Source organism: Cavia porcellus, unplaced genomic scaffold, assembly GCF_034190915.1.
Source record: "Cavia porcellus strain 051 isolate PalLab524CR breed Dunkin Hartley unplaced genomic scaffold, mCavPor4.1 scaffold_6, whole genome shotgun sequence".
NCBI classification, from domain to species: Eukaryota; Metazoa; Chordata; class Mammalia; order Rodentia; family Caviidae; genus Cavia; species Cavia porcellus.
In genome coordinates, this window is record NW_026947489.1 from 98,087,849 (window position 1) to 98,111,621 (window position 23,773).

At 32.9% G+C, this 23,773-nt stretch overlaps 1 protein-coding gene across 31 annotated transcripts in view; it reads left to right on the top strand.

The window, feature by feature from the left end:
* Sox6 (SRY-box transcription factor 6) overlaps window positions 1-23,773 on the top strand; it is a 559,037-nt gene that overhangs the window by 175,927 nt on the left and 359,337 nt on the right. The window contains exon 1 of one of the 31 annotated variants that reach the window (XM_063251836.1): window positions 8,715-8,992. The exons of the other annotated variants lie outside the window; for them this stretch is intronic. The gene's annotated coding sequence lies outside the window, so the exon portion shown is untranslated. Of the gene's footprint in view, window positions 1-8,714; window positions 8,993-23,773 lie in introns of those variants that run through there. 31 annotated transcript variants of the gene reach the window in all.

The following is a 23,773-nucleotide window of genomic DNA, read 5'->3' on the forward strand; positions in this document are numbered from 1 at the left end:
TCTTCCAGGCTTCTTTCTATGTAATCATGTACAAATATATACAATTACATAGAGAGACACAGGTTTATTTTGTGTGAGGATAATATGCCCTCTTTTTGCACATGTATATTTTATATATTCCGTTTTTCATTTAAAATTAGGTCTGGAGCTCGATGTCATTTTTATAGTTTTATTTCGCTTTCTTCTTTATGAATTTTAGACTATGCTATATGTCTGACTTATTTCCCATTTAAATGCTATGTGCTGAAATTTTAGCTATTCAAAAATTGGAGAAGTGGCAAAACCTGATTATCTTCTTTCAAAAATATATAAATCAAGCATAGAAAATTTCTATTTGATAAAGCTATGATAAGATATAGGTATCTAGTACTCAGCAGACCTGTAATATATATTCGTCTTCTCCTTCTTCCATATTTCCTTAAATCATTTGTCTGAGGATAGGATTGAAAGAATACAGAAATATGGTTAGTCATCCTCTCATTGTTAGACTCCTCAAGATGTTAAATGATGCTTATTGAGTTTTTGACTCAGTCTAAAGGTGGTCAAAGGAGATGGCTCAGTGCTGCTCTCCCCTCTTTCCCATCCCACCTCCAGTTCTTTTTTCCTGCTTTCCTTGACTAAACATCAGTTTGTGGCTGTGATATAGCAAATACAAAGGAAATAAAAATGACAATGATGACCCCTATATGCAAGAATACATACACATAAACTAATCAATACAGAATACAAAGAGATGATAGAAGTTTGGGTAAATCATGGTTGAGTACATCTAGGTCTGCCTGGGGTAATCAGGGAAGGTTTTCCTGGAGCAGGTGATAGTAGTTAAGATAGAACCATAAATGTTTATTAATAATTCACGAGACAAAGGAAAGGACACTGCAGGCAAAGGAATAGAATGTATAAAGGTAAAGCAAGGCAAAAAAAATTCTATCACTTAATTTGTTATTAAAGCAATATGAAAAGAATTTATGATTAGAAATCAGTTGGAGGCAACAAAAGGCTACATTACATCAATCCACTGAAAATTGATTAGGCATAGTTATAAATTCTGGACAAAACACAAAATATAACTGAGTTGGGAATGCTGGTGCATGTTTGTAATCCCAGCCCTTGGGAGACCGAGGGAGGAGGATCATAAGTTTGAGGGAAGCCTGGGTACAGTTCAAGGCTGGCCTGGATAATGTAGCAAGACCTTGTCACAAATAATAAACAAATAAATAAAAAAAAATGAAAACAAAAATTACCTGAAAGTAACGGAGAGCAACTTGTTAAATCTTGAGAGGAGACGATATTTGAAAGGAAATATGAGAATCTAGGTAAGTTTGTCATTTTAAAGGTTTCTAATCTGAGGGCAGGCTGTGCCAGATAAATAAATATAACTCTGATTAAAAAAAATCATCTTTCTTTCTATTCTGGAGAAGTAAAAGAATAGACTTTAGGTTACCCTCTTTGCTGGGAAGCACAACAGAAGGGAAACTCCCAGCTTCTATGTATAACCTTTGTCCAAATCTCTGACTGATCCCCAAACCATGTACACACAGGACTGGCTCAAAGCAGCCTGGGTAAGGCTAAAAGAACTAAACAAATATTTGAGCTGCTGTGTACTGCAAGTGAGACAGAATATATAGTTTGCTTTCAGCAAGTAAGATTCTTGCTAAAATAACAGCCCCACTCTTTAGAAGTATAGTCCTCCAGAATTACCATATTACAGTATATTCCAAAATTGCTCAATGTTTGAAGAACTAGAAAAATGTGTAATAATAGGACATATATGGAGAGAGAGAGAGCATATTAAATTATTTGATAGGACAATTAGCAGAACAGAGACAACAGAGGAAGAAAGTTGTGAATTAAGAAGGTCAATAGAAACTAAAGAACAGGAAGAAAAAAATTAGAAAATATGTGAATTAGGAATATATGGGACAGTTTTAAAAGATGTTAACAGATGGGTCACAGAAAATCAAGACAATGATATTAGCACAGGGAAAGTATTTGAAGTAATAATTACAACAGATTTCCCAAATTTGGTAAAAAAAAAAAAAAAAGCGCACAACTATGCGCCTCATAATTACATTGTTGGAAAAAGAACAATGTGTAGGCAAAGTTTGTGTTTTGTTTTGTTTTGTGATGAGCAAAGGAGGGAAAAAGATATAATAAGATATTATTTATTAATATCAAGAATTAAGAGGAGGTTCAGGGCATTATTCATTAATAGAATGCTTGCCTAACATGTGAGGCCCTGGCTTTACTGGGGGAAGTTGACTTCGTTACTTTTTACTAGTCACTGAGACAAAATACCTGATGCTCAAGTTGGGAAAGGAAACGTTTATTTCTTACAGTTTTTGGAGTTTTAATCCACACTCAGTTGGCTCCCAGGCAGGCGGGCATGGCTCGGCGGCCTTTCATGGCGGCTGCAAACAGCAAGCCGGAACCAGCAAAGAGCAAGACACACCTTCTTCCTGCCATTACATCACATCCTGGCTCCACCCCTATGTGGGTGTAGCACTGACACCATCAATCTAAGCACTAGACAATGAACCAATCACAAATGCACAATGCAAACTCATGAGGCCTGGGGCCACTGACATAAACCATGACAGAAGTGCAGAAATTAACTATATAGATGATATATATATATATATTTTTTTGTATCAGGAATCAGTATCACGTGCTTGCAAGGCAGGTGCTTATGCCATTGAGCTAAATCCCTGGCTACATAGATGTTTTGATAAAAAGCCCTATAACTTATATGAAAATAAATTCCTTAAAAATACAACTTACCAGAACTGATATGAGATGAAACAGAAAACATAAATAGTGCTTTATTTAAAAAAGAAATTAAACATAATCAAAAAAATTGTTTCTATGCAGAAATCCAAATGATTTCACTGATGAATTATATTAAATGTTTAGGAAAAAACAATTTCAAAAAATAAAAGAGAACAACTTTTATCTCATTTTATGAGTTCTGCATGATCTTAATGACAAACTTTAAAAACATTACAGAAAATGGAAATTACAGACCTTTATCTATCATGATTGTAGTGGCAAAATCCTAAACAAAATATCAGCAAATTAAATCTAGTAGGGTTTAATTTGGAATGAAAAACAATATTTATAAAAATTTACCATGTAACTGAATAAATAAGGAATATTACATGATAATTTAAATAGATGTACAAAGAGCATTTGGGAAATACTCATCCATACTTAAAATTCATAGACAAGTAGGAATAGAGTAAGATTTCTTTAATTTGAAAAGGCCATTTATGAAAAACCTGAAGCTAACATGATGCTTAATAGTGAACTATTGGATGTTCATGCTCATTCTATTGACATTGTAATGAAGCAAAGTAAAGAAAGAAATAGCATAGAAATATGAAAGGAAAAAACAACTGTATTATAGTAAACTAATAAACTATACTTATTTACTTCATGAAATCCTTAAACTTTTATAACATTTGTGGTTTAACTTTGCAATACTTTAACAACTTAATTTTGAAGATTGGTGATAATATTTCACAGTGCAATATCTAGAAATCAGATGACTTGATTCTCAATATTGACTGGAAAAAAAAAGTAACCCTATGCCTAGCATACGTTTCAACCAATCAAATCCATCTTTGGGAATGATAAGTATCAATATTGTTTAAAGGTCTTTGTGTGACTTCATTATGCAGACACGTTTGAAACTACTGCATCGTGATTATGAGAGATACAAAGACATTAGCCCAAATGGGTAAAATATATTTTAAATTAATGTGTGAGGGATATTGAGTGAAGTTTAATTTTATACATGCTAAATTCGTAAGTGAATATTTTTACATACATTTTACCTACTGTGTAATTTTGGCTACTGATATAGTCAATATTTAGGTTATATTTAGGTTATAAAAGAATCTCCTAATCTCACTGAATGCCAAATATGTACATAGCAATACCGTAGTGAATGAAGAGTTTGTCCCTTTCTTTGGTTTACAAACCAAAAAGGATGAAGAGATTGAATAAGTGTTTGTTTTTAAGACAATAAATACTACAAAAGAAAAGAGAAATCTAATTGGGATAAAGGATGGTGACCCTGCATTAGTGATAGTAAACCTGAGGAATAAACGGTAAGTAGGAGATAATTTGGTGAAAGGAGACATAAGAAGGTCAGAATATGATAGAAGCCTGCAAGTCCTATGACTAGGAATCAGATGAAGATGACTAGAGGACAATCAAAAGAGACTAGAGAAGATCAGGTCTTATGTTGTTGAGTGTACTTGTATGTATATGTGATGATAATTTTAATATCATTAGGAAGATGATGTGGAATCAGATTATCAGTAGGTGTTGCATCCATACCAAGGAATCCTTATCTTGCACATTATAGGAAACCAATGAAGGTTTTTAAACAAAAGATTGACATGGTTAGATTTCATTTTAGGATCACCACTTAGGTACAGAAAAGGATTTCCCATCTTAGACTGAGATAAATAAACTTTTGTGTCTCCAGAATTTAAATAATTACTAAAGTTGGATGGACTTTTTCTTCAATTCTAATTATTTTCTTCCCAAGCTAAATGCAAAATCAAGTGTATTCAGGGATAAAAATTTTTCACTAGTATTCCACAAGAGCTATATATATATATATATCAATACATGCAACCTCCTTGTTAGCTTTGGATTTTGCTGAAGATGTCTTTGAAGTAAGGTTAGGAGCTTAAGAGGCATACTCAAGGGGCTGATCTGAAGAACAATATGGCTCTAGATACCATGAATCTCTGAACATAGAAAAGTGACCTTAGGCTATTCAACAGCAGTAAACACAAAACTATCCTCTTAGTTTGAATGACTATTAGTTAGGAGGAAAAGTGAGAGGGGGGAAAAGCCCTGAGTATTTTTAATTAAATAATGTTTTACATATTTTTTCTCCCTCGGATTCAACAAAGTCACAAATGAAATAGTCACAAATGAACTAGTTGCCTGGGATTTCTACCACATTAATTAATTTAAAAGAGCAAAAACTGAATCAGAACCATGAACTTATTTATTATGCTCCTCTTTCCTTCAAGCATCATGAAAAACTTAATGTCTCTTGTGAATGTAGAAGTTTGCATTTCTAAGGCTTGGGTGTATCCAATTTAAAATGGAATGAAATGTGATCCTAAACATAATAAAAGATAATTTTATTTTTTCAGTTTCTTGTTTGCTGAAAAGTTTTTTTTAAGTGATAGAAATAAATCTTGAAAATAATGACATTACAGCATTTTTGTTTGTTTTCAAAGGATGAAATGTGCTTTAGGAATGCAACTAACAGGCATTTTACTATACAATATAGATACATCTGTTATTATAAATGGTGTCTGTTGCTTTCAGTCCCTAACAATCAGAGTCCAAAAACAGAAATGCAATAGTCAAAGGTGAGTCAATTAAAGTGACAATTAAGTCTGGAGATAATGGGTTTTAGGGAAAAGTATGGAAAGGGTGAGTTGAACATTATGGGGACAGGGCTGCCCATAACCTAAATTCTAGTTTTAATTTTGTTACAGATTAACTCTATGACTGTGTTTCCTTTTAATCTACTTCAAATCTGTACTAGCACTGTAATATTATTTTTAATAATAGTTCAGTACTTAAAGTAATCAAGAGTTCTCAAAGAATTTGTGCTTTTTTTATTCTTCTGCAGCTCACTCATTTCAATTTGGAACTCTAACGAAGAAACAGGAAAATGATTCATATTTCTAGGAAGTAGCTCTCTAGCATGCTTTTTATTAATTGTATAAAGTATTCAGTGGGACAATTCTATAGATCAGAAAGAAGAAATTTCGCCGTAGGTTAATTTATGATGTTTTAGATTGCTTTCTGAGCTTCCATCCTTTCTTTTTTTCTTTTTCGTCTGTGTAGTATAAGTGCTTACATGGTAATAACTAAGTTTGCCTACAGCATTTTAATTTCTATTCTAGAAGGTAAAAATGTGCATTTAGTTTATGACTGTGCTTCTTGAAGTTCTTCATTTTTATTGACTTATTTTTCTCATTCCCTGGAGTTGTTTAAACATTTTCAACCTTAAAAATTGAGAGTGTGCCAGAATTGTTGCAAGAAAAGATAATCATTACAAAGTGGCTAATCTTACAAGTTTTGTGTTGATATTGACAGCTATTTACAATAATACCTCTAAGTCTACTTTAAACATTTTTTGAAGCAAATTTAGAGTGTAACAATTATTTGCACATCAATTACATTTTTGTAAACTTTTATTCTTCTAGGAACAATGTAGGGTGTTTGATAAAGGGACTCTTGCTTGAGAAATAGTTAATCTCTCTACTATACATTCGTGTATTTTGTATATTTCCAGACTTCTTGAGAATCAATATTCATATTGTAATTTAACTATACATTCTGATTTTCAAAGTAGTTTGTTATTAAGAATACATAGAAATGTTAAAAAGATAAAAATGCTTGTAACATCATTAATGGAGCTTCCATTAATATTCTGGTATAATGGGTTGAGGTTACATCATGTACAGTTTTGTCTTTTGATTTTCCTATTTAATTTCTTACCAGTTTATCTTGATGGCTCAGAGTTCATCATTATGAACAACCAATTCCTGAGCTATTCCTTGAGTTGACGATCTGTTAAGTCTACTTATCTCTACATTGAGTGGCCCTCAAATTGTGCTTTTTGAATTCTTGTGCCTGCATTTTGGGCTTCTTGTTTGCCTTTGTTTCCAGACTCTTAAGTTGCCATTTCTCTTTAACTATTCTTGTAACCTCTTGAATTCCTATAAGGTGCTGGTTCTGTTTGGCTATGTTCTGCTAAGTTAAGTAGGGACAGAGGAAAAACTAACTTTTTATTGAGCTATTTTTCTTGTGTACACTGATATGTACTTTCACCTAAGTTCCTTGTATGTTATTTAATTTTCAGTTATTGAGTTATTAGTAGTCCCGTTTTATTTATTTTTAAGGTATCAAAGAACCTTTTATGAGCCCTCAGTTTATATGAGATACTGTGCTGAGGACATTACTTGTGTGTATTGGGTTTATTCCCTACGATACTCCTGCAAGTTTTTATCTCTCTTCTGCAGATATAAATACTTAGAGAAACTGAGTAACTTGCCCAATATCATGTTACTGGCAACTGATAGAAGCAGAATTTGAACCCAGGCATGCTTTTCAAATAATTAAAAGTGGTACAGTTATGTTTAAGAAAGAGTAAATAGATTCTGAGCTGAGGAATTCTCCTTTAAAAAATAAATAAGCATTAGTGTGTTACCTTGACATATCTGTTTTGGATTTTGCTTTCTTTCTGATTCTCATCGTGGTCTGTTATAGAGATATTGCTGCATAAAGGATCTATGAAGAAATGTAGTGTTGTAAGAGCAAAAGAAGCTAAGGATCGCAATATGTGCTAAAGTAATTCTGAAAAAAGGAACTTTAAAGAATTTTCCAAGGAAAGAGAAATTCTTGTTAAATAAGCCTGTTTCATGATTCATGCAACTATGAATGCATTTTTTTGATAAATTTTCCATGTCAGAAGATACTGACTTATGGACTTAGAAAGAAATTAATATAATAGCCAAAACAATATTGCGTTGATTTTAATGTTCATTGCTCTGGTTTTTTTTTTTTTTTTTTTTTTTTTTTTTTTTTTTTTTTTAGGGAAATAGGTTTTAATGCAATGAATATTTCTAATACATGAAATGAAGGAAACAATTTTAAGGAGCAAAAAATCTTAAATAAAACCTTTTGTGATAGCTAAAATGTTAATCTTTAAAGTTAGCTACCTAGTTCCAATCCTGACTTGGGGTACAGCCTTAGCCAAGTTAATATTTATTTGCCTAGATTCTCATATAAAATGGAGCAATTGATAATAAAACCAATGCAAGGTTACTTATAACTCTACTTATCTCTCCACTGAGTGGCTCTCAAATTGTTGTGCTTTTTGAATTCCTGTGTTTGCATTTTAGGCTTCCTATCGGTCTTTATTTTCAGACTCTAAGTTGTCATTTTTCTTTCACTAGTGTTTTGGCCTTTAGCACGATTAGTCCTTGTGTACTCGAGGTGCTGCTTCTGTTTGGGTATGGTCTGAATAGCCTGTATGTGTTGTTTGCATTCAGGACTAAATAGTTCATATATGTAAAACATTGAGAAATAAAGGTAGTTTCCAAATAAATGCTTTACTATTACTAGTTAATAGCATTCTAATTTTTAAGTCACTTTCCAACTTGGAGTTCTGTAAAGTCTTCTTCTTTTTTTTTTTTTTTTTTTGGTCTTTTTTCCTTTTTATCGGTACCGGGGATCGAACTCTTGACTGCCTGCTTGCAAGGCAGGTGCTTATGCCGCTGAGCTAAATCCCCAGTTCTGTAAAGTCTTCTAAGAGTTTTCAAAACCTAGAAGTGTTTGCCTAGTAGTATATTTTATTTTTTATTTCACAAGTAACCAATCCTATTTTTCATAATTTACTCTTCTTGTGTGCAATATATATTCTAATGTTGACAGTGACTTCATTGTGAATTTTGTAGCTTCATTATAGATCTATTTCTTGGACTTAATTATAGAAAAACATCTAAAGTTGTAGAATTTTATTCAGATTGAACACAGGCTTCAGGTGATATATCAAATATAGTACTTCTTTTCCTTCAGATAATTTCCCTGTGTTTGAGATTTTCTCTGCTTTTTGAAAATATGATACTGTATCAGGCAAATGGTAACAGGGCAGTTCTGCTGAACAGCTCGCTTGAGTGTTGAACAAGCATTGCTATTCTGTAATAGTAGTAAGCATCTCTTGTTCACTTACTGTTTTGTTATTGGAAGAAAGTGACGAATAGCAATTTACCACTCTCCACCCATGGTGTGCATATGCAAGACAAAGATAAAAGCTATATTTCCATGAGGGAAGGGTGTGGAGGTAAAGGATGATTTCAATTAGAAATAATGACACCGATACAGGCTTCCAATGAAGACACTGTGGCCACCAAAGGACAAAGAAAAATTAATTCCTGAAATAGAGGTATTAAAAATTTTGGTTGCTCTTTATGTATACAGGTACTAGGTATGTTGCTTTTTATGAGGTGATGTGACAGTAAGTTAGACCAAGATGCTCTCTGGATATTTTGATGATGGTTCCAGAGGTAATCCTGGAATATTTAGAGGATCTGTAATAAGTAAAGTAAAAAATAAAATAATTTGGTAGGCAAAGACTTTTGCTTTTAAAGACTATGGTTTTGCTTTTATTAAAAATTAACTATGGAAATTGACTTATAATAGTGATTAATATTATTTTGGTTAATAACATTAACTTAGAAAAAAATTACCTGACTTTGATGACAATATATAATACCGTTTTTATTACATTAACAAATATTTTTGGAAATAGTATACAATTTTAGTATCATCTTTAATGTTTAAATGTTTAAATATTTACTGTCAAATGTCTGGAATTCTGTCTTTGTGTATTGATGTGTGTGTGTGTGTGTGTGTGTGTGTGCCTATTATGTATATGTGTGGGTAAATGTTTGATTTGGGGATGGAGAGTAGTAAAGGTGGAATTTTAAGAACCTGGAAAGTCAGTGAAGTTGGTATAGGAAACTGGAATTTTTTACCGAAAAGTAAAAAAATTTCAAGTATGTTTTCTTCCTTAGTGAGAAAAAGAAAACTGACTATATTATGCTCATTTCTATGGAAAATATGTAAAAACATAACATGGAAAATTACAAGCACAAGCAAACTTTCTAGAGATAGAAGAAATATACATCATTTTAGAAACTGAAGTAGAGGTAAAGAGATACTTGTTTTGAACAGGTATTAAAACACAGTGGCCAGTTGGGGTAAAAGTTTAACAGAATAGGCTGAGCCATTTATAGATTATAATACTTTTAATTTTCTCGGTGTTACAAAGTGTTGATTTTGATAAAGAATTTGTTGATGTTATATCAGTTTCTCCATGTGGAGAAGTGCTCCTGTGTGATTAGTTAGGCTTGGGGCTGCCAGCCAAAATTCAGACATTCGGTCCCCAGCTCTTCTTCTGAAATAGGAAAAAGCTGATGTGTTTTCCTGAGTCTTGATTCCCTGTAAAAGACATTGTTTTTAATACCAAACAATCTAAAATTTGGAGAAATCATTTGTTTTGGTTAGCATCACATGCTTAGGAATCAAAACCAGGACTCTTAGCAATGCCACATTGTGAAATAATTAATTCCTGCTCCTTTTCTTTTGTCTTACTATAGTGATGATCAGTGTCAACATATTTGTTTTGGTCATCTATTTAACACTTTTACAATAGTCTTATTCTAGTACACCTACTATTTACTGATAGGAGAATACAAATCAAGATGAATTGCCTCACCTAAAGCTTGATATAGTATAGGTTAGTATAAGTAGGGGTTTCCTCATTTTAAATAAAGTTTCTCATTGGACAGAATATACAAAAAATTTTTGAGATTTGCTTTTCATAGAAAAACTATCATTTAAAAAATCTGTTTTGGCAAGAAAAAGTCAATATTCTTTGCTTGTAGTCATGATTATAATCTTTTTAAACAATGAATTGGTGGAATGGGTTGTGAGAAAAGCGTAAATTGTAGTCTTTCTTAATGCATTTTAGAATTAGAAACTGCTTTTTGCAGGAAATTGGAAAATATAAAAGAGGAACTAAAAAGTTAAAAAAAAAAAACACCTTACAAATACCCCCAAATGCTAAATCACACTATATTTTTAAAGTTTTCTACTTAGTTACATATATTTTAAGAAGAAAAATGGAATGTTATAAACATGATATTTTGTAAGGTACCTGTTTTGGGAAACATTTTAAAAATTTATAAGTACTCTATACTTATAGTAAAGGGACAATAAATTACAGAAAAACAATTTTTTAAAAGCATACTTTCAATATATTAGTTGTGTGTTTCTTTCTTTCCTTTTTAAAATTTATATAATTTTACCTTTAGGTTACAAAATTATACTGACACTGTCATTATTGGTCCAGTCATGCCTCTTTATATATACAGTTCTCAATGTACTTTTGTAAGTAAAAAGGACCCATGAGCCCACTATTGTTTCCAAGGAATCGACAATACCACACATATAACTCAGGTATATGCTACTCATTTAAAGTCAGACTATCATTAGTATTTTCCATGTTATTAAATATTCTTTTCCTATGTAACTTTTCTTTTTACAATGAAGTGTATTGTCTTCTACTAAGTAATAGATACTGCATGGTAAGAAGTTTAGGTGATACACATAAAAATAAAGAAAATGTTCTTTTTGTCCAGATGTAACAACTACTATATCAAGGTATGTGTACTTCCAGTATTAAAGTTTTATGCCTACCTATCAAGGTTTTATCTAGTTAGCATAAATAGTTTTGAACAAAAATGGGATCAAATGATAATGAATACAGTATGCTATTTTATTTAACAGGATAATATTTATATTCCTCATGAAACTATATGCTTATGTTATTATTTTTAATGGTACCACATTATTCTATTAGTGGACATTTCATAGTGTAGCTGATCATCAGTGGTTAAGATTATTTCTGATTAGGGGCTGGGGATTTAGCTCAGCGGCATAAGTGCCTGCCTTGCAAGCAGGCAGCCATGAGTTCAATCCCTGGTACCCATAAAAACGAAAAAGACAAAAAAAAAAATATTATTTCTGATTTTCCATTACTGTTCACAACCTTGCAGCAAACTCTTTGTAGCTCAATCTTTGCACACATCTGTGATTATTAGTTTAAATTCTTAGAAATGCATTTTTGTTGTAATCACCAGAAAACTTACCAATATGCTCTTATCAGTGTTATATGAGAGTATTCATTTTGCCACAACTATACTAGTACTTATTATTACTGGTATTTGTAGTCACTGTCACTATGACAAGTAAAAATGGCATTTTAAGTATCAGTTGCATTTCTGTGATTAGTAATGAAATGCAACATTTCTTCATTTGTTTGACATTTGCATTTTTTTTTTTTTTTTTTTTTTTGTGGTACTGGGGATCAAACTCATGACTTGAGCTCGCCAGGAAAGCACTTAGGCTGTTGAGCTAAATCCCCAGCCCCTGCATTGTTTTAAAAATACATTTGTTGTTATTATTATTGTTGTTGTTAGAACTCTTGAAAAATAGTACAGATTTTGGTTAGACTGTTGATGACCAGGTTTGAACCTTGTCTCTGCTTTCATTACTTTTAAAAGCTCTGTGACTTTAAGCATTTCCTTAATCACTCAATGCTTCAGTTTCCTTGTCTATAAAACAGGGATTATAATATTACTTGTGTCATTAGGTTGTTACAAGGATCAAATGGATGAATATATTAAAAAGGTTTTGCAGAGCCATGGCAAAGCAATATGTGTTACTTAGATGGAAATCGATTATTTGTAAGAGACACTTATGCTAAAGATATTAAGCCTTTGTTGTATATGATGCAGAACTTTCCCAACTTTGTCACCATTTCTTCTTTTTTGAGGTGGGGACTTGCAATGTTGCCCAGAGTGATCTTGCATTCCTGGGCTCAGGTGATCCACCTGTCTCCAAAGAAGTTTAGGCCTTAGGCTTACCCCACTCTCATGACTACAGTGACAGCTCCATTTTGTCTTTTGATTAAAAATTTTAGACAATTTAATCTCTCAAATAAAAAGTTTAATTTTCATTCTTTTGGATTTCTGCCTTTACAGTCACTTTTGAAAATGTATTTCACACCCAATATTTTGTAAATATTTATATATCTTATTATAGTATTACTACTATTTTTACTTTAAAATTTTTATTCCACCTAGAAATGTGTGTGTGTGTGTGTGTGTGTGTGTGTGTGTGTGTGTATGATGCAATTAGAATATGTAGAGCCAATTGTCAGAATCATACTACTCCTATAATTCATTATTTGAACAACATAATTATTGTAGTTATTAGGGATATTTGGGTCTGTTTTCAACTTCTTGATGTAGCTCAGCACCAAATAAACAAACAAAAATAGGAAAACCCCATAAACATAAAAAACTTGGTTAGAAGACTATTTTTAGTGACTTTGAAGCATATTACTAAGCTAAATTCTGAAACAATGCACCCATTTGCACCCCTCCCAAAAGTTTGAAATCATCAGATTTTAACTGGTTTCTATTTGTTGTTCCATTGTAAAGTCCAGTACTAGTTCTAATGAGTTTAGAATTAATATTTCATGTCATAAAAAACATTTTTTATTTTTAAATTGTTGCTTTTATTTTTTAAGTATGGAAGAGATAGAAGGAACATCAAACTTGTGGAAGTAAAGTGAAACATTGAGTTCTTTGCTATAGATATAAAAAAACAACCCATGAAAATGTGATTCTACGTGCTTGGACACAGTCACATGTATGGGGACCGGATAATAATAAATAATAAATAGTAATTATCATTTTGGGATAATATCCTCAAATGTATATTTTGCCCTATCTTAAATTGTTTTTCTTCTTTCTTTATTCTGTGAAATCACTTGCATTCTTCTGATAAATAATGATTGCCTATGTAGTTTTGGTATTTATCTTTTTGTAAAAAAATATTTTCATTAGTACCTCATAGGAACAAGCTTACTCCTGTGACCAACTGCTTTTAACCTGAAGTCGTAAGTTAGGTTAATTTTTGATGAAGGAAAAAATTCACACTTAAATTTGTTTTGTCTTTGCATTTTTGGGAACTGAGATTCAAACAAGGAAGTAAGTTTTGAGTTTTGGATGGTAAGAAACTAATAAACAGAGGGCTTTAAGTACCCTGTTATTTTCAGTTATTATTACACTTGACCTCAGCCAAAAGGCTGAGAAGCAATTTTTTTTCAGTTATTATTGATGTAACTGTTTTTCATTTTTTCTTCTGTTGATAGAGTATATGTTGCAAAAAAGAGTGTGACTCAATCTTGATGTTATAGTTATTACTATTATATTTTAAAGAAAGAAGTATTCTTTGCAAAGAAACAAATACCAATATCTTCAACAATTCCATCCTTGAAAAACTGACTTTTTTGTGTGAAAGTTTCCTTTGAACTGGACATGCAACTATTACCCCTTCATTCTGGGAGGCTGAGGCAGGAAGATTGCAAATTTGAGCCCAGCCTGGACAACTCAGCAAGACCCTACCTCAAAAAATTTAATCCATTACAAAAGCACTGGGTTAAATCCTTTTACTGAAAAAAATATAGATTAAAAAATAAAAGATTTAGTTTCTGGAAGAGCATATCCTTTCATATTACACCTTTTTTTCATTCCTTGTTCTCTTTTTCTCCTACTTTCTCCCCATTCTTGCCTCTTTCCTTTCTTATTGCTTCCTTTCTTTCCTTTTCTTCTGTCAGGGTTAGATTTGATATTATTAAAGAGATACAAATGTCAGTTCTGAAGTCTGAAGTTCCATCAGTACTACAGTAGGTTTGCCCTGTTTTCCACAGCTGCCTGGAGATTTTAATAACCTGTTCTGGGTCTGCAGAGCATAGTCATGGGTTTCCATGATGACCATGGGAATGCTTCCCATATTTTGTCCACGTTAACCTCATACAGATCATGTGAAACTCTTACAATTAGCAAGAGTGCCGCGTTTTTAAACCCAACTTCCTATGTTTTCTATCCCCCATTCTCATTATCTATTATTTAAATGAAGTTTTAGTCATTTAAAGGCAAGAGTATGGAGAAAATAGGTAAGAGGTTTCACTAGTAATTATAGCTAACAGCATGCACAGATGATGTCTTGAGGATGAAGCACAAGTGTTTTCTGGTGCTGGGATGAATTTCCCAGCTAGCATGTTTCTAGCGTGGATGCCCATCTCCCTGTTTCCAGTCCTACCTCTACTTCCATCCACTGCCAGCTTTTTAAAACATTCTAGTTTATTTTAATATTGATCTTAAACCAAACTAATTCACAAGGTATGGATGAAGGGGAAAAGCAAAAATCACAATAGGTTGCTAGAAGTATACATAGATTATTTGGAATTACCCAAATTTCTTTTTAAAATCCTGTTAGCATTAGCTCTTCAGTTGCCTCCATTACTGATCACATAATATTTATCACCAGAAATATGCACCTACAGATGTTTACTGAGTTCTTTAGAGCAGGCCCATTTCTTTCTATATTTTCTCTACATTGTTCATTGGTTTTGCAAAGTGGAGATCTGGATTCTAGTTTTAAATCTTTAGTGTTTTGGAATTTGGAGAGATAGATTCTAATCCTGACTCTGGGACTAAGTGGCACTAATTCCTTGAATTTGAGCAAGTGGTTTAAGATCTCTTGGCTTCATTTTCCTTTCATTTATACTAAGTCCACAAAGTCTACCCTAAATCCCCAAACATCAGGTATTTGTAAAACTACTCAGAATGTTTTCTGTGTCAAGAATCTTTATTACTGCATAACATGTGGGTACTCTGAGTTATGCTATGATTAATTCACAAGTCTATTATTTTTCATCTTAAAACTTCTGCATTCTTAGTGGTTCTTCAGGTAAAATTATGGCAACACTTCTCTAATTAGTTCTAGAAATGTAAACCGAGCACCCATGTAATCCTAGGACTCAGGAGCCTGAGGCAAAAGGATCACTATGAATGTAAGGCCAGACTGGGCTACATAGTGAGTTCACAGCCAGCCTGGATAAACAGCAAGACATTTTCTCAAAAAAAGCAAACAAAACAAAACAAAACCTTTTAGAGCAATACAATTTCAAACAGCACATGTCAAATATATTTTAAAGTAAAATGCAATATTAAAATCTGTATTATGACTGTGAAGGAGTTTTATAGATTTCTGATGTTTTTGATAGATTTTTTGATATTTTGTAAGAGTTGATTCCCAAATGTGTGCACATGAAGCCCAAGATGTTCTGAGTGATAAAGAGACACATGGGGAGTGCAGAGAACATTTTGGCATTATGATTTAAGCCAGTGTGACGTAATGTACTGTGGTGAGGTGATATCTGTGTAGAAGCTGGAGGAGATGGACTGAGTTACATGTGGGTCAAAGAGGCACACTTGTGAGTATTCATTAAATATATCAAAGACTTAATGGGTATATTAGAAAAAATAAATTCCTTTTTCACTCTTTCCTTTTCTTTTTTCCTCCTTTTCTCTCTTTTCATTCTTTCTTGCCTTCCTTTTTGCTTCTTTTCTTCCTCATTTTCAGCATGGTTAAGTACTAAAAATATCTAGGATCACACATATAGTATATTTGTATGTTTATTCAAAATATTGTATATTGTTCTTGAAGATTATGTAAACCTCATATAAGTCTGTAAATGTTTGCAATAAAATGGGGTAATTCTAGATATGTTTGTAACTCTGAAAATTATATATATCCATCAATTAAATTCTCACTGTAAAATAGTGTAATGTCATACTATTTATTTATGAGATTTGCTATCTAGAGCGGTAGGGGACGATACTACAGATGGCAAGAGCTATATAAGATTAGGATTCTTAATTTGTTTGGGAGTGAAAGAGTTATCCAAAGAAGACAGTAAGAACCAGGAAGAATAACAAGGCAAAAAGAGGAAGAGTGGGATCAATATCTGTTTTTGGCATATGTAGAGTTTATTGCTTTACATTTTGTGGAAATACAGAAATGTGCATTGTGAACTGTCCTTTGTGGCTATCATTCTGGCTCCAAATAATGAGAGCGTCAGGGACATGCAGCTGAAACAACTTGTATCATAGCTACTGTTTTATGATGAAATCCCATGTCCTCTTGTGCACTTGTCTGTTATGTGCCCATACTGAGGTACTGACACGCTACTGTAATAATACTCTGCACGATGCCATTTTCTCCTCCCATTGGTTTTGATGACTATCTACACTATCAAACTACATTCACCAGAGTTAAAAGATGTGTTTGTGTCCTACATGTGAGCATGGCAGATTCCCACTATAGTCCTTATTAACTAATTTTCATTACTTTAAGAACAAAATGAAATATCTTTAAAAGGATAGATAAGGGCTCACAGAAAATAAAAGTATTTTGTATATTCAAATCTTAACTTAAATTTTTCTAAGGATCTTTCACTTCAGATTACTTAACCCAGGTTCTTGGGAGTGATTTAAATTTACTAATTTGTATGGGCTTTGCTCATTAACAGTTTATAGAGAGTTAATGATGAGCTTTTTTTCCCTACCGTTTTGCCTTTAATTCTTATGCAGCTTCTTTTTTGTGAGAGTTCAGTGCTTCAGTTTCTTGTAACCATTGGTGGTTAACTGATTTTCCAGTCAGGTATTAACCTCTCTCAGTTAGACTGATCTTTGGGTGATCTTTTGGAGAAGTAGCCATCCAACAAAAATCCATTTTTAACTGTTAGTGCAAGTCTTTTTTGGTGTTTCATTTTCCCTTATGATGTAAGCAGCCTTGATTGGTTGGGACTTCAGTTCTAAAGTCTGTTGTCGGTCTTTACTTTCTCTTTCTTTTGCCTTTTCTTCCTATGCTATTAATTTTTATTTCCGTTTGTTTTTTACTAGAAAAACATGTACCTCTATTGTACAATATTAAGAAATCTTTAGTGTGCTTTGGTATCTCACTTAGTGTGATGAAAGGGCAGAAATAACTTGCTTTTCTTGAGTTGAGTCCTTGTTATTAGTCTTGAGTAACCTGGCTTTTGAAGCAATGTTTTTACTATATATAATCATGTAGATTATCAATTCAAATAACCAATTTTGTATTGAATTAAAATTATTCTTGCAATATAATCAATTAAGACAGTATAAAATACAGAATTTGGTAATTTTATTTGTAATTCAATAAATATTAATGCCTTTTTATAAAATAATAGCTAAGTTGTACTGGTTATGATCTATGAACCATGCACTGTGCTAAAATGTTTCAGGTATGTTCCGTAATTTAATTCTTTATTTCTATGAACTAGATTTTATGTTGAAGATTGTATGATGAGGAATATGAAACCCTCAGTTCACATAACTTACCAGAGTTAATAGGATAAAAATTCAGGCTAGGAAATTGGCATTTAGATACTATGCTAAGGAACTTCCATATATTGTGTTAGGATTATAAATTTGAGATTTCAAAAGCAAGGCATAAAGATTATTATTTAGTAATAGAGTTTGTAAAATATTTTATTTTCCAGAATAAATTCAGGATCATATACAACTATATATACCTATGCTATGTGTGTCACACAATATTTCTATACGTAGAAGTATTGCATTCACTTCTTATTTTATGCTTAACAGTGTGGAGATTCATCCAACAATTCTTTCCTGAGTCACACTTGGGCACTGGAAATACGTCAAGAAACAGTTAAAGTTCCAGCCCTCAAAAAGCTTATTTCCTAGTGAAGGGAAACAGAAAGAAAAAAAAAAAAAAAAAAAAACTCAGCAGTTAGAAGATAAGTACTACGGAGAAAGATAAAACAAGAAAGAAGAGTAGACAGTATGTAGTGTAGAAATAAACCATTTTAAATAGGATATCAGGGAAGATCTCAATGAGATGAAAATTTTTTGTCTAAAGACTTGAAATAACAGAAAAAAATGGAACAATGTAAATATCTGAGAATATTCCAGGTAGAGAGAGCCAGCCAGTATAGAGATTCTAAAGCATAAATTCCTCTGTCATGCTACAGGAACAGAGATCAGACTGAATGGCTACAGACAAGTGAATGAAGGGAAAATAATAGAAAATGAGGTCAGAAAAATGATGGGGGCCAGATTAAGTAGAAATTATAGGCATTGTAGGGATTTTGGTATTTACTCTCTTAGATGGGAAGCCATTGGAACACTTTAATGAAAGGTATGATACGATGTGACTTACATTTTAAATTATATTTAAAATTGCTGGGAATAAATTGTAAGGGTACAAAAGAGTGGGAAAAGAGTTATTGCCTAAGGGGCTAAACAGTAATCTAAGTGAGAGTTCCTTATGGCCTAGTATACAGAAGAAGTGGCAAGAAGTGTTTATAGTATAACTGTATGTTGATTAAAGAAACAATGAGACTTTCTGACAGACTGGATTTGGAGGATGAGAGCAAGAAAAAAAGTGAGGATTCTGGCTTGAGAAACTAATGATAAAATTGCCATTAAGCTAATTGGGAAAGCAACAGGTTTTAGAGGGACTATCTGGAGCTCAATTTTGGAGTTGTAAAGGTTGAAATATAAATGGAGATGCACAGTTGGCATTAGGGAGGAAAGGGTTGGAAATAAAAATTTATGACTGTGAGAGTGCATGGGTATGAACAACTGTCCCTTGATATTCATGTGTGATTGGTTCCAGGACTCCCCATGGATATCAAAATCCATGGATGACTAAGTCTCATATAAAATAGTTAGTGCTTGCATATAATATATGCACACCTTTTTGTATGCTTTAAATCATTCCTAGACCACTTACATGATGTAATGCAATGTAAATGCTATATAAGTGGTGGTTAAACTGTATTCTTGAAGGAAAAGTGTCGAGAAAAAAATCGGTATTATGTTCAGAATAGATACAACCATTGTAAGTCTAATTACATTTTTAATCCACAGTTGGTTAAATACATGAATGCAGAAATTACAGGCCAACTGTATTTCTGGATTGCAATCCATTATTTTTTCCATTTTAAAGACCTATTTTCTCATATATTGGCTAAGGTTATATAAAAATTGAATTACATTCAATTTTGAGTGATAAAAATATAAATTTATACTTGTCGATCTTTTGGTCTACCTGTTGTAGTATATTAAGCAAAGTCATAGCCAGTCAGAACAAAGCACTGTAAGTAGTTCAAACAAGTGAGATTTAATTAAGGGAACTTTTTGGAAGGTGAATAAAGCAAAATAAATAAATAAATAAATAAATAAATAAATAAATGGAATCTGAGATAATATAGATATAATTGTACAGGTTAAGTACCAACCATAGGGCTAGTGAAACAGAATGGAAATAATTATGTCCCTTAAATCTAGCAACTTGAAAAAGTGTGGGGTTGGGCTTGAGCTTTTGAGGGGAAGCTGTGCTGTGTGACTTGTGTCTAGAGCATCGAGAACGTGGCAAGGCATGCTCTTATACTGAGATGATTGTGGCCACCTATGGGGCTTAGGCATCTGGTATTGAGAGGTGGTGAAAGAAGCCATTATTAGTGGGAATGCAATGATGTGGCTCTAGTATATTTTGCTACTACAAGAATAATGACAAGAGCTAGAAGAAGGAAGTCTCTTTCCTCTTGTTATTGTCATTGGAAGAGCTTTATAGGAAGCCATCTGGCAATGAAGCCTGGGAAATAATAACCATCACAGAGCAGAGAACAAAATGGTGGTGTGTAAGAGTCAAGAGACAATAAATGAATAACTAACATACATACTATGCATGGTAAGATGAATAAAAATTCGAGACTTGATTTTATTGAAATGTTCAATAAAAGAACATTTTATATTTGAAGTCATGGTGTTTTGGTTATTGATCATAAATGAAGATAATATTTGGTGTGAAGCAGATAAGCAATGATTATTGTAAATATGTTTTGGTTTATAAAAGTCTAGCCAAGAAATTAGTCCATGCATGGAACAGATGTTTATAGGGCCTCCATTATGTTCCAGGTAGCATTATACTTGCAATTAAACCATAATAGTTATAAAACAAATACTTTTGTTCTCATGCTGCTTATATTATAAAGTGGAGAGACATAACAATAAACATGACAATTATATAGAATGTTAGAAATTTACAAGTGCTGTACAAAAAGAAAAATATACAGTAGATAGGGAGTTGAAAGAGCAAGGAAACAATTTTATTTTTTAAATTTAATTTTAAAGGGATTATAATTTAATAAGACGAATCGAAACAGTGATGAGACAATTGGAAATCTACAATAGTTACTAAATTGCATATTGTTGACCTCTAAATAGTCGCTTGGCTTCAGGCTTCCAAAGTCAATGGAATAAATCAGTTCCGCTAAATCAGCAGGTTGCTATGGGGGTGAGGGGACGGAGGCCTGGGTGGGGTGCAGATTCTTGTCTCCTCAGCCCCCTTGCGCTGGTTCGCTCACACGTGGGGGCATGGATTCCTGCTTTTTTCTCCAGGATCTGTGTGACTGGCTCACAGGAAAGAAGCAGTTTTAACTACGATGCTCATAAGAAGGTTTTTTGAGAACATGGCATAGGATAAGTAAAGGAGTCTGCCACAGGAAAAAATGTTCTAGTTTTTGATTCTAGTCAATATTGGTTGTGCAATGGTGTCTCATTGTTCCAGGTTGCATTTGCTGAATGACAAGCCTCAAGTATTGTTTCAAATACTGCCAGGCATATACCATCTTTGGAAAAATACTCATTCAAGCCTCTTGTCCATTGTTGAAATGTGGTGTTTTGTTTTTGCTGTTGAGCACTCTATATATATCCAATATATTAATCCCTTGTCAGTTGTATGATACAATGTTGATACACTGTGTCAAGTTGAGAAGTTAAGTTTACCGCACTGACTCAGCAAGGGGCCAGGGTCCGTCCTTTGGAAATATCCTCATGCTGTGCAAGAGGGAGGCACACAGGGAGGGAATGCTACACTTGCCAGGGTGGGTAGGCTGCTTATAATGTAAAGGATGAAAAGAGGCCTGCTTCCCCTCTTCTCGCTCTTGCTTTTCCTGTCTTTCACTGTCATGAATGGTTGCCCCTTAACATGCCATCCTGCCTTAGAACCAGCTGATTAGGGACTAGAGCCTCTACCAATTGTGAGCTAAATAAACCTTTTTTCCCCTTAATTTTGGGTGTAAGTATTTTGTCTTGGCACTGAGAGAAAAGTAACTAAGACATGTGATTTGCAATTTTTTCCTATCATTCTCTGGGTTCCTTTCCATATTTTTCCTTCTAGATACTGGCTTTTTAACTTTTTAATTTGATGAAGTTCATCTTTTTCATTTGTTGCTTGGCATTTTTGTCATGTCCAAAAAGTCATTAGATATCCAATGTTGTAAAAATTTTCCCTTTGTTTAGATACTTGATCCATTTCAACTTCATTTTTGTCTTTAGTATAAGGTAAAGGTTCAACTATTTTTTTTTTTTGTTTGTGGATACTCAGCTTTATGAGTGACTTTTGTAGAAAATGCAATTTTACTTTTTATTCTGAACTTTTTAAAATAAAATACATTGAAGAAAAAGGAACTAAAGACATAACTTTATAATTTTCTATGCTATGTCTCTGTTACCTGCTATAAATTGTAAAACATAATAAAAGTGCTAGTTAATTATTTTGTGACCAATCGACAAAAGAATGCTGTCTTAGATTTAATACTGTCTAGGAAAGTAACATCTAAAGTGCATAGTATTTGTGTTTTTGTACATATGATATGCAAGATACGCTGTTTAACATTTTTGAACGCTAATATCAGTGTTTAGTGCATTGGGAAATACAGCCATTATGGCTTTTTCACTCACACTTTTGTGGCGGTAAATTCCAGCATTTGTTAATCATTTATTTTATGACATAGTTAAGCCGAGGGCAACATTAAGGTTTGTATCCCAAGGAGACATTAATTCCAGAAAGAGTTACTTGAGATAAATGTAACCTAACTGAGCTACTATTTCTCTTCTCTAAGTAGGTAATAACTGCTTTGAGTGCAGGTTCTTTTGTTTAAGTCACAAGGGAGAAAATGCGATTGTTTCCTGTGAATGGCTTTGAACACCAGAGGAATCATAAAGTATCTCAGAAGAAAACATACAGTTTCTCTTAACCTAGCGTGAATCTAGAATGATGTGAGAAGGATGTAATTTAGAACATTGCTCTAGGAGCTGGGGATTTAGCTCAGTAGCATAAGCACCTGCCTGGCGAGCATGAGGTTGTGAGTTTGATCCTTGGTACCAAAAACAACATTAAAAACAAAACAAAACAAACAAACAAAGAAACTGTTTGCAGTCTCACTGTTTGAATGTCCACTTTGTATGCTTTGATACTGTGACTTGAGCAACTATCTCTAAGATGATAAATGTAATCTATTAACTGGTGATTTCTTACTGGTTTTTTTTTTTTTTTTTTGTACCTCTGTATTAATTGTACCCTTACACTGCTTTGTTTTGTTTTGTTTTTTCTCTTTTTCCTTTTAAATAAAAACAAACAAACAAACAAACAAACAAAAAAACCCTTTGGGGCTGGGGATTTAGCTCAGGGGCATGAGCGCCTGCCTTGCAAGCAGGCAGTGGTGAGTTTGATCCCCGGTATCAATAAAAAGGAAAAAGACAAAACAAAACAAAAAACCACATTGCTTTATCCTTTGTCTTTATTTTTCTACTTTTTACCTTAGACCCAGTGGAAAAACTGCAGGTATATTTCCCTGAAAGTGATAATTCAGATAAAAACAAAAGTGTACGTCAAATAAGGAGCTTTGCTTCTGTTCTCAAAACAGACTATACCTTAGACATAATCGAAGGAACCAGATTACCCATTCAGATTTCCTTGCCACTACACTTAAACTACAGTTTGTATGAAGTAGTTATTATTGCAAACATCTGGTTCTGGATCATGGATATGAGTGCTATCTTCCTAGAAATTTTTGAATATTTAGTTTCTACTAGTCTGATAAGCCCATTCACTTTAGTGAAGGCTCGTAGGTGTTTAGATGTTTTATACTCTTCTCACATTTGTGCTGTGATTTTTGCATTTTGTAATCTGACATTTTCTGTTAGATATGAAGGAATGAGGGCTGAGAATGTTGTTACATGGTAGAACTCCTGCCTACCATGTACAGTGTCCTGGATTTGATCCTTAGCACTCAGCAACACAAAATCGCAAGCCAAACCATACCTGAACAAAACAAAAAACCAAATAACTAGATAAAAAATTTAAATTGTGATACTGACATATATGTGGAATGCTTCAGTGCCAA